This window comes from Canis lupus, chromosome 15 (genome assembly GCF_011100685.1).
Source record: "Canis lupus familiaris isolate Mischka breed German Shepherd chromosome 15, alternate assembly UU_Cfam_GSD_1.0, whole genome shotgun sequence".
NCBI lineage: Eukaryota > Metazoa > Chordata > Mammalia > Carnivora > Canidae > Canis > Canis lupus.
In genome coordinates this window covers 7,198,382-7,212,815 of record NC_049236.1, presented here as the reverse complement: position 1 = coordinate 7,212,815, position 14,434 = coordinate 7,198,382, and the positions used below count along the sequence as shown (strand labels likewise).

General features: G+C 65.8%; 1 long non-coding RNA gene across 1 annotated transcript in view; it reads right to left on the bottom strand.

Moving 5' to 3' along the window:
- Nucleotides 1–6,348, bottom strand: part of LOC119869325 — a 55,177-nt gene extending 48,829 nt beyond the window's left edge. The window contains exons 1-2 of the long non-coding RNA XR_005370188.1: nucleotides 5,852–6,348; nucleotides 906–1,089 (exon numbers count right to left, since the gene is read on the bottom strand). This is a non-coding gene — a long non-coding RNA (uncharacterized LOC119869325). The remainder of the gene's footprint in view (nucleotides 1–905; nucleotides 1,090–5,851) is intronic.
- Nucleotides 6,349–14,434: the final 8,086 nt, after the last annotated feature.

Sequence of the window (14,434 nt, the reverse complement as noted above, 5' to 3'; positions counted from 1 at the left end):
GCGTGTTTGCACCTGCTCCCCTGCATCTCCTCCCCTGCCAAACTCCTAGAAGCACCCAAGAGCAGCCTGGTCTCTCTCTCTCTCTCTCCTGGACCCATCAGGCGCTCCCAAGTCAGCACGTCCCAAACCCAAAGCTTCTCATTTCTCTGTGTTGCACAGGGCAAGACCCTCTCGGGTCTCTGAAGCCTTGCTCTTCCCCAGCCCCTGCAGTGAAAGTGGCAGGGTCACGCGGCACACGTCCGTCCCCCGTGGGGGGACCGAGAGGCCGCCCCCACCCCTACTCCACGCCAGTGCCACTCTCCGCCCATCTATCCTCATCCAACAACGTCGCCTCGCACCTGTCCTGTGCCAGATGCCGTGCGAAGGATGACAGGATAGGAGGCCCGAGCCCTACCATCCAGGAGCCCATGTAGTGAAGGAGCTCACGTTCCTCGCACGGGGGTCTGATGATGGCCCGTGATCTCCTGGTGGGCGCCTGCGATACACTAAGTACCGTGAACCTCAAATGTCTCAAACCTTTGCAGTGATGCTACCAAGTGTCATCACGTCCCTTCCTACAGAGGAGGAAACGGAGGCTCAGGAAGTCCAAGCGACCTGCCCAAGCCATAGCTCCTAAGCGTCAACACCTGGCTGTGGGTCCCCAGAACCCACGCTCTTCCTGGGGGCACCACACTGCCCTTGAGGCCGACCCCACGGCCCGCCCCGCTCCACCCTTCTGCGACTCTCACCCTCAGTGAAAGCCGGTCTCTGTGGCCTGCACCCTGGGCCTTGCCTGTCGCTGTGCTCAGACCAGGCCTGCCTGTCCCAGGCTGCCGCCCCAGGCTTGTGCTGTTTCCTCAGCCTGGAATGTTCTCCTGTGCGACCAGACCTCTCCGTTCCTCAAGACCCGGGTCGGGAGCACCAACCTGGAAGGTCTCAGCTAGCAAGACGCTCCGTGTCCCTGAAGACACTGTCGGGTCCTCTGCGCTGGCACAGGTCCATCTCCCGCAGCGGACTTGGGGGTCCCAGGGGACAGGACCCTCCGCGGCATCATCCCACGGAAGGTCCGTCCTCAGGAGCCGTGCAGCTGGATCAAGTCGGATTGGATTGCTGAAAATAGGAAAGTGGGCTCAATCAGGGGTCAGAAACAGGTTGTAGGGATCCCTGGATGGCTCAGCGGTTTAGTGCTGCCTTCAGCCCAGGGCGTGACCTGGGGTCCTGGGATCGAGTCCCACATCGGGCTCCCTGCATGGGGCCTGCTTCTCCCTCTGCCTGTGTCTCTGCCTCTCTCTCTGTGTGTGTCTCTCATGAATAAATAAAAACAAAAATCTTTTTTAAAAAAGAGAAAACTAAAAGGAAACGGTTATACAGGTTCATTCGGCCAACATTTATTGAGCACCTGCCATGTGCCCAGTCAAGATGCCGGGTGCGTCCACGATAGTAACCATGTGGGCTCACATGGGTGGGAAATGTTCTTGGAGGAAGACGCGGTAGTAACAGGAAGACTGAAAAACGCGGCTCAGAGAACACCGTGAACCCAGGCAAGCTCAACGGCGGGCACTCCAGCTGCGGTGACCCACACGGGGTCCTGCTCCAGGCGCCCATGCCTCCTGCCTGCAGGCCCAGCCTCTCTCGGCGGAGCCACTGCCGTCCCTCACGTTCGGGGACCCAGTCCTGAGCCTACATCACGTGTCCCCGCCCAAGCTGCCAGAAAGGCGGGGAGGACAGACCCTCGCCAACGTGGGTTTCCTCGTTTCAGGACTTCTCAGAGCCTTTAATACGTCATGTGCACTGTGAAGGTCCCGGAGCAGAAGGGCTCTCCGGCTTTTCCCTCGTTTGACTGTGCAACCCTTTTCTTGGAGAATATTCCGTAGGACTGGTTTTCAGCAGACAGGGAAACCCCGATCTAACTCAACCCTCATTTTTAGACAGGGAAACGGAGGGACTTTCCTGGCATCACCAGGTCCCCTGGTGTCCTGATGGTCAGCCCAGGACTCGGGGAAAGGACCTGCTCCCGGGAAGAGGAGACAGAGGTGGAGGCAGGGCCAGGCCCCAGGCTGCTCAGGCCTCCCGTCCCGTCCCCCGTCCCGTCCCCCCTGTCCCCGCCCGCAGTGCCTTCCCTGCTGTCTGCTGACATGAGCTCACTCTCCAGGTGCAGCTGAACAATGCACACCCGCCAGGGCCTCGGGACCCACTTCCACCCTCAGGAAAGCCCTTTGGCACTTGATGGGATGAGCACTGGTTGTTATGCTATATGTTGGCAAATTGAACTCCAATAAAAATTAAAAAAACATTTTAAAAATTAAAAAAAAAAAAGGAAAGCCCTTTGGGGAAGAACACTGGGCAGCCCAGGCCTGGGTCCCAGCTGCCTTGGCACCTGGGAGGGGACCCCACAGTCAGCGGCAGCCCGGGGCCTGGCATGGAAGCAGGAGGGTGGAGGTCCTGCTGTGGGGCCGTGATCGTGGGGCGGGGGGAAAGGTTCATGCCTTCGCTGAGCCTTGGTTTCTTTAGCTGGGAAGAAAAAAAAAAAAACACAAAAATCAGTTGAGACGTTACAGGTGATGTAGGCAAGTGTGACGCCTTCGCACACGAAGAGTCCGTCTCAGGTTAGAGACCGGGTGTGAAATCAACTCCCCTCTTTGCCCTGATGAGAGACCCTGACAAAGACATCCCGGGTGGGCTGTGGCGACTCCGGGGGGACTTCGGCCAAAGGAGGTGCCTCCAGTCTAGTCATACGCTTTCCCCCCTTCACCCAGTGAACTCCTATTCAGCCTTCAAAACTCAGATGAGGACGAGATGCAACCTCCTTGGGTCTCCCCGGCCTCTTCTCCCCACAGACGAAGCAGAGGCCCCTCTGAGCCCCATAGGGGGAGATCCTCACGCCTCAACCCCCCCACCCCACGTGATCGCACCTGGCGCACCAGGTGGAGGGAAGGGACTCATGACCCAGTCCCCGGCTCCTCCCGTTGTGGGAAGCCCCGGGTCTTTCCTCGTGGCGACATGTGTACCCACGTCCGAGGGCTGGAGGCTGGGTAAGGAGCACAGAGGACCTGCACACCCCTCACGAGGTCGGCCCCCCAAGGCCTCCGGACGTGCTCCCAGTCCCCTTCCCAGCATGCTGGCGGACCGAGCTGGCCGGCCCCCATCCCGATGTCCACATCCCGGTCTTCGGCCCCTGCGGAGCGTGTTAGGTTCCACGGAGGATTAAAGGCGGGTTGGGGTCGCAGAGGGACACAGCGTCATCGGTCAGCTGACAGCAGCCGGGGAGACGGTTCTAGATCACCGATGGGGCCATGAGAAGTGGGAGAGGAAGGCGGACGTTGGAGCAACGGGATATGGGGACTGCAAGGAGCTGTAACGATGGGGAAAAGGGACGGGGGCCACGGGCCAGGGGGCCAGGTGGCCTCTGGGGGCGAAAACAAGCGGGGACACGGGTTCTCCTCCAGAGGCTGCAGAGACGCGGCCTTGGACCCGGGGTGGGGGCGCATTTCACACACCGACCCCCAGGCCTGTGAAAGCGAAACCGTGTTGCTTTAGGCCTGCTGGCCTGGTGGCAGGTCGTTGGGGGACCCGCCACGACCTCGGGCAGCCCACGCCCCTTATAGCGGGGCAACGGTCCCAAGGGATTGGGCCCTGATCCCACCCGGTGCGGCTCACCCCACCCCACGGATGGTGCTCAGTGGCCGCTGTTAGGAAGGCTGGAGCCTTGACACGGGCTGGCGCCCTGCAGCCTGAGCCCCGGAGGGGGGGGGGGGTTGGCCCCGGGGCATAAGCGCTGCTCATCCCCACGGGGCTGGGGCTCGGGGCTCGGGGACTGAGGCTGGGGCTCAGGGAGGCTTTCTGCAGGAGGTGGCGCTGAGCTGAGCTTTGAAGGGTGTGCAGGTGGCCGTCAAGCACGAGGAGGCAAAGGACAGAGGGTCTAAAAGCCTCCAGGGCAGGAAAGACAGAGACAAGGTAGAGATGGGAGAGGCAGCGGGGCGCCCGGGGGCCCCGCAGATGAGCGCCTGCCTTGGGCGCAGGGTGGGGTCCCTGGGTCCCGGGATGGAGTCCCCCACTGGGCTCCCTGCATGGAGCCTGCTTCTCCCTCTGCCTGTGTCTCTGCCTCTCTCTGTCTCTGTGTCTCTCAGGAATAAATAAATAAAATCTTTTTTAGAAAACTCGTAGAGACCGAGAGAAGGCCGCGGGAGCGAGGCCGAGAAGGGCGGCCTGTCGTGACTGGCGGCTCGCAGCCCAGCCTCCCTCCGGTTCTGGGACAGAAAATAGCCTGGCTGACCCGTGGTGTGCAAAGCATTTCCTGTGCAGCCCTGGGGACCCCTGAGCTGGACTTTCTCAGGGGTGGGGCTGGCGGGGGGGTGGGGAGGAGGGGACAGGAGGTCCTGGGCCTGGATCAACCGTACAGGACGAGAGCCGGGGGGGTGGGAAGGGTTGGCGGTCGTGCCCGAGCCCCCAAGCCCCCGAGCCCCCAAGAGCAGGTGCCCGGCTGGGTGGGCGGCACATGCGCAGGGCTGAGCCCGGTCCCAGGGCCCCGCATGCAGGGTGGAGGTGGGATGCACAGACCCGGCCCCGTGGAGCCCTCCGCCCCCCACCCCGGGGGCTCGAGCAGGAGCAGCCGTTGGGGGCCGCAGGGGACACTCCTGCCTGGATGGACGCGGGGCTTGGGCCTGCAGCGGGGGCAGCTACTCCCACTGCAGGGGGAGGCCGCGGGGAGCCGCCCGGGCTCTCCTGCCTCCCCCGACCTTGCGGGCCCGGGGCTCACACAGCCAGGACCTCGACCCACCACGTGCAGGGCCCAGGAGGCTCGTCCCCAAAACCAGAGAAGAGCCACTAGGCTGCACGCACACCAGCTCCGTCTCCAGGCCAGCAGGTTCCCCAGGCACATGAGGGACCCCGTCCTCCCCACCTCCCCAGAAGGAGACTTAGGGCCTGAGGGCGGGGCACCCACGGTGGGCGAGCACCCACGCACAGCACCCCTTCTATCGGGGAAGCCCTGTTCTGGCGAAGAAGAGATCTGCACAGGAGGCTGGGTCGGGATTCAGAGTCGGGTTGTGTCCCACGCCTGGGAAATGCCCATGCCCTCTGCTAGCGGTGCCCCCGCGAGAGGAAGGTCCGCGCCAGGGAGTATGGAGGAGCCCGGCTCCTGGAGAAACGGGGCCCGGCTCCCGGGACCGGGTCGGCAGCTTGGCGGGGGGGCAGGCGAGAGAAGTCCCCCATGCCGCATGGTTGGGGGCTGGACTTGGCGACAGGACCCTTCTCCCCACTTCTGCACGCAGCTCCACGCGGCTCCAAGTGAGCAAGGACACGTGATGTCACCTGGCACCCTGTGTGTAGGTCTGAGGGGATGGGGGCGGCCTGGGCTTGGGGTTCAGGGTCCTCCAGCCCCTGCAGGGCCACTTGGGAAACAGCAGACGAGGAGCGCACGTGAATATCCCGGACTCTGGAGGGAGACAGACGCCTGGGGGGGCTAAGGACGGGAAGCCACGTCGCATGGGCTTTTAGGGTGTCAGTGGAGGTCACAGAGGCCAAGTCACTTGCATGCGGCTCCACAGCCGTGACCCTTCCAGGACACTCGTCCACCTGGCGACCCCGGTGCCTGCTCCAATGCCAAGGTCCCAGAAATCCCCAGTCACCGTCCCACCCCACGGCCCTTCCCAAGACTAGTACACCTGAGCAGAGCCAGCAGGGCAGCACAGAGGCCGGGGCCACCCAGCCAACTCCTGTCCTGCCCCAGAGGCGCCGTCACATCGCCCCCCCCCCCCATCGCGCCCCCTCAGCCACTACCTGGCGAGTCTCCGGAACTCCGGCCCGCGCCCCAGGCCGCAGCAGCCTCAGCCGCATCTCACCTAACACCCGCCCTCTCCTGGCCACTGCCTACCAGTCAAGGGACGGGTTCCCGGGTTTGGAGACCAAGGATCAGAGTGAGTCCTGTGCCAGAACCTGCCGTGGATCAGACTCGGAAGCTCTTGGCCGCCGTGTTCCTCCTCGTGGAAGAAACAGGTGCGTGGGCACAGGTGGCACAGCCACAGAGAGACACGGAGGCGAGAGGCCCAGGGACAGTCCTGGTGAACGGATGTCTCCTTTTTTGCCTGAAAAGCCTTAAGGTGGACTTCGGTCCCTCGCCTGAGGCTCCGTCAGCCCCGCGTGGCCTTCCCCGTCCAGCAGCACCGGGTGGGAGGGGCACCAGCCAGGCGATCCCCTGGGCGCTCCCAACACCAGCACGGGCAGCACCGTGTTCCTTCTGGGACCTGCCCGGATGGGATGGCTGCTAGAGGCAGTTCCAGCGCCTTCGAAGTGGACGCCGGGGGATCACCGCTCTGACGGCAACGACGTCACCAGGACAGCGAGGGAAAGAGGAGGAGGGGTCCAATGGGACAGGAGGGCGGGAGCGACCCCAGGCCTGGGTGGAGAAAGGGGCCAGGAGGCCTCTCAACAGAAGCCACGATGGCCGCTTGGCCCTCACTCTGGCCTCCGGGTGGCCGTGGCAGTGGGTTCTCTCCCCCTCCCTCAGGGCCCCCGCACCCGGGCATAGGCAATGGGAGTGGAATAGATGGTGAGCTAGAGAACCCCGACCCCTCCCAACCTGGCCTCCCACAGGACCCACTCGGGACCTCAGCACTCGCCAAGCTCCCCCAACTCTCATTGCTGTGACTCTGTGTACCTGCCCGGGGCACCTGCTGGGGGCAGCTGCCCGGGGGCACCTACCCGGGGTACCTATCCAGAAGCACCTGCCCAGGTTACCTGCTGGGGGGTACCTACCCAGGGGCACCTACCCAGGGGCACTTGCCTGGGGCACCTACCCAGGGGCACCTGCCCGGGGTAGGCAAGCCCACGGGGCCGACACCACTGGCCTCCGGTGCCTGGCACGCTGGGACTCTGCTGGTGGCCAGGTGGAGGGAGAGGACAGGAAGCCAAGACCTGAGCAGAGAAGCACAAGGTGAGAAAGGATGGAGCGTCCCAGGCGGCCTGTGTCACCACAAGGCAGGACACGGGCCAGCTTTCTACACCAAGGCTGTGAAGGGAGTCCAGCTGTGCTCCCCGGGGCCACAGGGGCCACAACTCACACCCACATGGCAGCCGAGGCTCACGGGGCAAACTGTGTGTGTCCACACGGCCTGGAGGTGGGTGACCCCACTCCAGGGCACAGGGCACGTCAGGCAGCTTTTGCAGCCCGGCCCCACGGCCCCTGGCATTGGGGGCCCGGCCCACACGTGCCCTGATTACGTCCCCCAAGGAAGAGCAGCGCCACACGGACACGCTGAACCCCGCAGACGCGACCAGGACCAGCAGAGCCAGTATTCACCTCAGACCGTCTCTCCTCCCAACTCATGTATTTCCTTGTGCTTCTCGGATGCGTTTTCAGGGCCATCCAGGAGGGCACGGCACGACGCTGGACGGTTCCGGCTCCTCCGTCCAGTGCGGCTGCTGAGGAGCTGAAGCTCTGGTTCTAGTTCATTACTTTTTACCTGATAGTTGCACGTGGCCAGAGGTCAGGACGGCGGGCACGACGGCGGGCAGGACGGCAGGCAGGACGGCGGGCAGGGTGTCGGGCAGGACAGTGGGCAGGACAGCGGGCAGTGCGCGGCCTTGGCCCTTCCACATGGTGGGGGCAGCACGACCCCCTGAGATCCCAAAGTATCTGCACGTCCTGTGCCCTGAGCGGAGAAGCAGCTCCATGCTGGGGGTCGGGAAGGGGCGGAAGCCGTAACCCTCCTGGGGCCACACAGTGAGTCACAGCCAGAGGCGAGGTTCAGACCCCATGTGTGTGACCGACCTCACGTCCCTGCTCGTCCACCTGGTCACACAGCGGAGCCACACGAGGGCCCCTACCTGGCCCTGCGGGTCACGGGGGTCACAGCGGGGTCACAGCCCAGCAGGGCGAGGCCGGGGGCTGCCCGTGGGTCTCTAACCATGTGTTCCCGAGCCTCGTCTGCCCGTCAGGACTCCATGACGCAGCCCCAGGTGACCCCGGGGGACGCAGGCTCACCCAGGCTCACCCAGCAGGCCAGAGGCGCGGCCACGGACAGATGCTGGGCCCTGGGCCGACCCTAAGCGCGGATACTAGGGAAGGGGCGCTGAGCCTTGTGGCTGGTGTGCCCTTGCGTCACCCCCCGGCCCGTCCCCCTGCACACGTGCCTGGACCCGACAGAGGGTGGGGTCGCCAGGGGGCAGGAAGGGAAGACAGGAGGGCGCAGGCGGAACCGAGGGACCTGCAGCACCCAGCCAGGAGCCTGAGCAGAGCCGCTCCGTGTGCCGACCTCCCACGCCGGGACGCACTCCAGCAGGTTGGAGCAGGCCTGCAGCTCCCAGGAGCCACGGATGCGCCCGGAGCCATCCAGGTGGTCATGGCCTGGAGGACCGCTGGACATCACCCTGCCTCCTGGCTGAGATCCGGCCCAAAGCCCCCTGGGGCCGTGGAGCAGACCCCAGCCCCCACCCCCATTGTGCAGGGGGACAATGAGAGGCAGGCGTCCCCTTCTTACCCACCGCCTTCCTCCCCACCCCACGGGGTGCTGCCCGGTGAGCACAATAGTGCATTCTGTGTCCAGGAGCCTCGGCCGGCAGCCCCCGGGCTCTTGCAGCCCCTCCACACAATGGCAGGACCCTAAGGGCCTGATAGCCGGTGACAAATGTCTGTGAATGACCAGCTCACAGGAAGTGGCCTTCAATAGTCCGATCGCTTCCTGCATCCTGACATTGTGAAGGCCCACTTCCTGCGCTGTCTCCGAAAATACAGCCCTGCCAGGCGGGGGGCGGGGGCGGGGGCGGCGGCTGGGCCTCCCCGCAAGCCCCCTGCCCGGTTCTGATTCCGGGGTGACTCCCGGCCAACCCACGCACTCCGGGCCAACCCACGCCCGGCGCGGCCTTCCTCAGTGACGCCCGCCCCCCGCCCCCAGGATCCCGGGCTCTTGCTGGGAAAGGCTTCCCCGCATTCGGCTCCCTCCGCAGCACACTCGGGGCCGCGGCCTTGGGGGCTCCCCGGAGCTGCTCCGGTCACCCCTTGGACCTCGTCTCCCCAGAGTGGATGGCCACGACTCCTTGGCCTTCCTGCGTGTCACGGAAACAGGGCGGGAGGCCTCCTGTCCGTCCGGGCTCCAGCTGGACCCCAGAAAGGCCTTCCCCGGGCCGCGCCCCCCACCCCACACCCCGACTCCCCACCGAGGCGGCTCAGGGCAACCAGGGCAGGCAACCCGGAGCCTGTTCTGGGGGCTCAGGCACTGGGCAGACGGCTCTGCCCGCGCCCACCCGGTGACACCGGTGGTGGAGCCTCGTGCTCAGGACAAGGGTACACGGGCGTCAGCAGTCAGCCCAGGGGCCCCCAGCTAGTGAGAGGGGATGGGGGCTGCCGTGTACCCCTCCTCTCGCTTGGCCTCTCAGGACTTCCCTCCCACGTCCCATCCCCCCATGGGAAGTCCTTCCCGGCTTCCTGGCAGTGGTGAAGCAACCCGAGGGAGGGCAGGGGTGCACCCACCCTGCCAGCAGGCCGCTCTGTATTGTTTTCCACTTCTGATAAAGGAGGCACTGAATCAGCCTCGGGGCATTGTGGTGGCAGGGGCGGGGGTGGGGGGGCAGCAGTGGGGAGGCAGCACAGGTCAAGGGGTGACAACCCATTCACTCCCACCCCGGGGCCCGGGGAGAACCGGGCCTCTGCAGATGGAGAGGAGGGGAGAAAACCCTCAGCAATTTCCCACCGTCCCCTTCCCCCGGCCCCGGGGTCAGCCAGCTGCCCAGGGAGGAAAGGAACTGCGTGCACCTGCGACGAGGAGGGCAGCCCAGCCTCGGACCCCCATTCCACCCCCTGACCCGGACACAACCCTGCCCTGCAGGACGAAGGCGATGGTGGGCACCCGGCCCAGGTGGGGCTCAGCGGGTAAGCCAGCTCCCTTGTCTCCACGGGGATCCGTCTGCCTCGGGTGCCGGGGAGAACGAGGTCCCCGGGGACACGGGGAGGGGCTGCGCGCTCGCTCTTCCCCTGGGACTGTCGGGCTGGCTGGGCAGGAGGGGGCTGGCAGCAGACACGGGGGTCGGGGGGGGCCGGGCCAGAGCAGGGCCGGCTTGTTATCTGGACCCCAGCAGACATCGGAGACGCCTTCCCACTCTGCTCAGCTTTTATCAAAAACACACACGAGGGCAGGGGGGAACGTCCGTATGAGGGTATCAGCGTGAACCTACCCAGTGGGGCAGGTAAATCTGGAAAAACAACAGAAGCGATCCTGGATTCTCGGTGCCCTCCTCCCTCCACCCCCCCACCTCCCCCGCGGGGAGCCCAGTGGCCAGGCCTTCAGCAGCTGCCGCTGCCTCGAGGCGGAAGGGCGTCCAGGCTCTGATAAGGCCCGGGAAGCAGGGACCGTGCCTGGGGCCCCCTGACTGTTCCCTCACCCCAGGGACCCCGAGGATAATCAGCTCACAGTCTTCCGGCCTCAGGCGTTCAGCTCCCACCCTAAGGCCTCGGCCTCAGGGGGCTGGGTACCCATGCCCAAGGCTCTCCCCCTGCCCACCCTCCTGTTACAGCTCGACTGTGTCCCCTCAAAACTTGTATGTTAAAGCTGCGACCTCCGGGGACCCCATGGTGTGCCCATATTTGGAGACGAGGCCTTTACTGGCCCCGACCCAGGCTGTGTCCTTGTAAGGAGGTGTGCGCACAGGACCCCGGGGCCTTGTCGCGGGCATGCAGCAAGGGGCAGCCACCCCCGGGTCCAGAGAGAGGCCGCAGGGCGCGCCAACCCTGCAGGCACCCCACAGCAAAGGGAGGATCTACATCTGCTGTCGATGTGCCCTGGCCTGTGGCCCTTTGTCGCGGAAACCCTGCCTTGCTGCATGGCACCCCGAGGGTCAGGGCCTCAGGGCAAGGGTCAGGGCCTCGGGGCAGGGGTCAGGGCGCCCCGCAACTTCCAGCTCCTGTCTCTGGCGCAGCAGTGCAGGAGGGGGCCCGTTGCCCCACACGCCCTCTTGGAGCCCAGACTCAGAACATGGTCCCGATGCAAGGGTCCACACAGCGGGCCTCAGCACAAGCCCCCGCCCCAGGAGCCCCCATGTCCTCCCCACCCCCACAGCTGAGCCCCACATGGGACCCCACAGAGCCGTACTGCGGCGCGGGCTTTGACCCCAGCACCCTAACCGCAGGGCTGAGCTCCCCGACGGGAAGGGGGGTGCCCAGGACCCCGCCCGCCGCGGCCTAGCTTCACAGCCGGTGAACACCGGCCAGGACAGGACTCTGGGGGCCACAGCGGGTAAACGACCCGCCCGGGCACCAACTGACTGAGCTGCCCCCACACAGGGCTCCACCTGTGGGAGTAACCCCGACCTGCCCCCGCACGCGGGGCAAACTGTCCGGGGAGCACCAGAGGCACAGCTACCCCGAAAGCTTCATCTTTGGTCTGCGCCCCGGGGCCGTGGGAGCAGGAGGGGACAGGACAAGGGGGCAGCAGCGCGAGGCGGGTCCCGGAGCCGCCCGCACCACCGCCATGGGGGCCCTGGCCACAGCCTGACTCGGCGCGGGGCCAGCAGGCCCTCGAAGGGTGCTGCCCTGGCAGAGAGCGGTCTGCGGAGCAGGGACAGTGGTGGCGGCAGTGGGCTGGGAGGCGGAGGGGCACGGGCTGCGGTCACAGGGCGGGAAGGGGGACCCACTCCACCCAGGACTCGGCTCCCCTTTGCTAGCAGGACAAGCAGGGCCGTCGCCCTCCCGCCTGAGCTCTCGGGGAGGAGGCACAAATGAAAGGGCTTTGCATGGATACGGGAGGTGTGCATCAGCTTCAGGGCAAAGGACGGAACCCAGGCCCGGCCCTTCGGCCCCCCAGAGAGACAGACGCCCCCCAGGCCCGCCCAGGCCCCGCCCCGGGGATCCCCACGGTGGCGCTGAGGCTGAGGGAGAGGCCCCTGGTCAGGGCGTCCAGGGATCCCCGGGCCTGGGCCCAGGGCCTTGGCGGCTTCCTTGGGGCGACCCCATCCGCCCTGCCGGGCGGCTGCACAGCGCTCATCACTACGACGCGAAGGGTTTCCTGAATGCCTTCCTGAGGACATTGTTCCCCACTACAGAGTCACGGGGTCAAATTCATCATGGGCCCTGCTGGTCCAGGTCCCACCCAGTGGGGAAGCACAGCCCTCCGCCCAAGCCCCTCTCCCCCTGGGAAACCTAAGCCAGTGGTTTCTTCTGGGTTCACTTATACCAGCCTCGGGGAAGGCAAAGTTGTCGCCAAACTCGGCCGCCAGGCCCCTCCAGGTACCCCAGCGGCCCCGCCGTCCTCCAGAGATGCCGGCCCCAGCCCCTGCTCCACCCCGAATCACTCAGGGGCCTCTTCATTCACTCAACATTTATTGAAAATGACTGTGTGCCAGGCCGTCTGCAAGGGGCAGAGAGGTGAGCAGGACGTGGCCCCAGGCCTCAAGGAACCCACCGTCCTGGGGCGGGGGGGGGGGGGGGCGGCGCACCCGTTACAGCGCCCCGGAATCAGTGCCACGGTACAGTGACCACGGGGCTGGAGGAGGAAGGGAAGGCCCTGCTTAGGGGAGTGGGCTTGGGCCTAGAGCTGCCAAAGCCCGCGGCGTAACAGGAGTAACAGGAGCCGGCCCGGAGCCAAGGACGCACGGTGCACGGGTGCACGGCGCACACAGAGGCGTCAGGGTCCAAACAAGCATCGTGTGCTCGGGAGGCAGCAGACCTTAGCTCCCGGCCCAGGGGGATGACAGGAGGGAGCCTGGGGCAACGGGGGAAGGAGCCACAGAGGTCGCGGAGGGCAGGCAGGGACCTCGTCGGACAAAATACTGGCAGAACCTGGAGGGGTTTCCACGAAGAGACTGAAAGTTCAGGTAAGAGGAGGAGGCCCTAATGGGGGACGTGAGAGATGAACAGAGGACGAACTGCAGATGTAGAGGACGGTGGCCGCGGGCTGGGGAGGGGACGGGGCAGGGGGGCCCTGACACCACGAGGAACAGGGCGGGGGAAGGGCTCCACGCCAAACGGAGAGCCAGCCGGGACTTTTACAAACATCCCCTGCACCTCGCAGCTCGGGAGGGAGGCAGGCCCGTCCCCACCCGCGGAGGACGCCTGGACAAGCAAAGGGACTTCCCAGTCACACCCTGGACTACGGGGGCCGCCTGCAAACCCAGGGATAGCCTGGGAGGGAAACCCACGTGTGCTGCTCTTCTTTAAAAACTCAAATCCAAACACTGCTTTTCAGCAAACACTGGGAGAGACGTTGGACAGGGAAGGCATAAAAGAGCATTTATTTATTGCGATTCCGTGATCCAGCCTGGCTGCCGCCTGACGCGGCAACAGGGAGGCTCCACGGGGCTCTAGGCCACCACGGTTCCGTGGACTCCGGGGGCTGCTCTCTCCCTCCTTCTGCTCCATCCGCGGGGAACACACTCAAACCCCCAGTTTGCAGGCAGAGAAGCCAAGGCCAGGAGGAGGGCAAGGTCACACCCCAGGCCCTGCTCTCCTTGCCTCTCCAGGGCATCCCGCAAGCCCCTGTTCCCCTGCTCCCCACTCTCCGCCTCTGACCCTGCGGACGGCACTCGGGGAACTACCGCTTAGCGACCCAGGTCTGGCCGGCGTGGTTCCTGGGCAAGCGGGTCCGCCCTGTGACGGATCCCTAAGAAGACCCCAACCGCCCCGTCATCACTCCCCCAGCCAAGGCTGCTCCCGCCTCCAGGGCACCCCTCACCAGGGTCACGAGGGTATGAGCGACTAGCGCAGGAAGCAGGGGCTCCAGGTAGGGGCAGATGAGTGCAGCTAGTGTCCCCGGACGCCCTGGACTCGCCTGGACTCGCTCTGCGCGTCACCTCAGCCTTGCTCCAGCCCGGCACACACGGGCATGCCCAGCCCCATGACAGCTGAGGACAGGAGACCCAGAGAGCCTAGGGGACTCGCCATTGGCCACGCAGCCAGCGCTTGAGGCAAGGGTCACCTCGAGTGGGCCAGGCTGCCCGGCCACCCCAGCACCGCGGAGACGCCCACGCCAACGTGGGAAAGGAAGACGGAGGCCAGACGGGGGCGCTTCCCCTCGAGCTGCTCCCAGGGAGCTCCGGGAAGCCAACCCCACAGTGGCCCGCTCGCCAGCAGCCCCCCACCCCCGAGCCCCGAGAGGCCCACAGGAGTCAAAGGGCTCCCGGGCTGGCTTATCCTGGCGGCCGCCCAGCTGACTCGAAGAACACGGCCACGGGCACAGGAAAGGCTCCAGCGAGAGTGGAAAAGCACCAGACGCCGGGCGGCGGAGGGGAGGGCAGGGGCAGCCGGCTCGGAAGCCACGGCCATCACTGGCCCCGCAAGGCCCCGCGGGGTGGGGGCCCGAGCACGACCCCCCCGAGCGCCTCTGCCCTGACACGTCTCAGTGAATCAGGACTGCCGGCCCCGAAACACGGACACGTGCGTGCAAGGTGAATCAGCGAGGACGGAAGGCAACCAGCGCCCCGCGCATCCCCGCTGCCCCCCACCCCCCGCCTTTGCAGAAGGCTCCCAAGC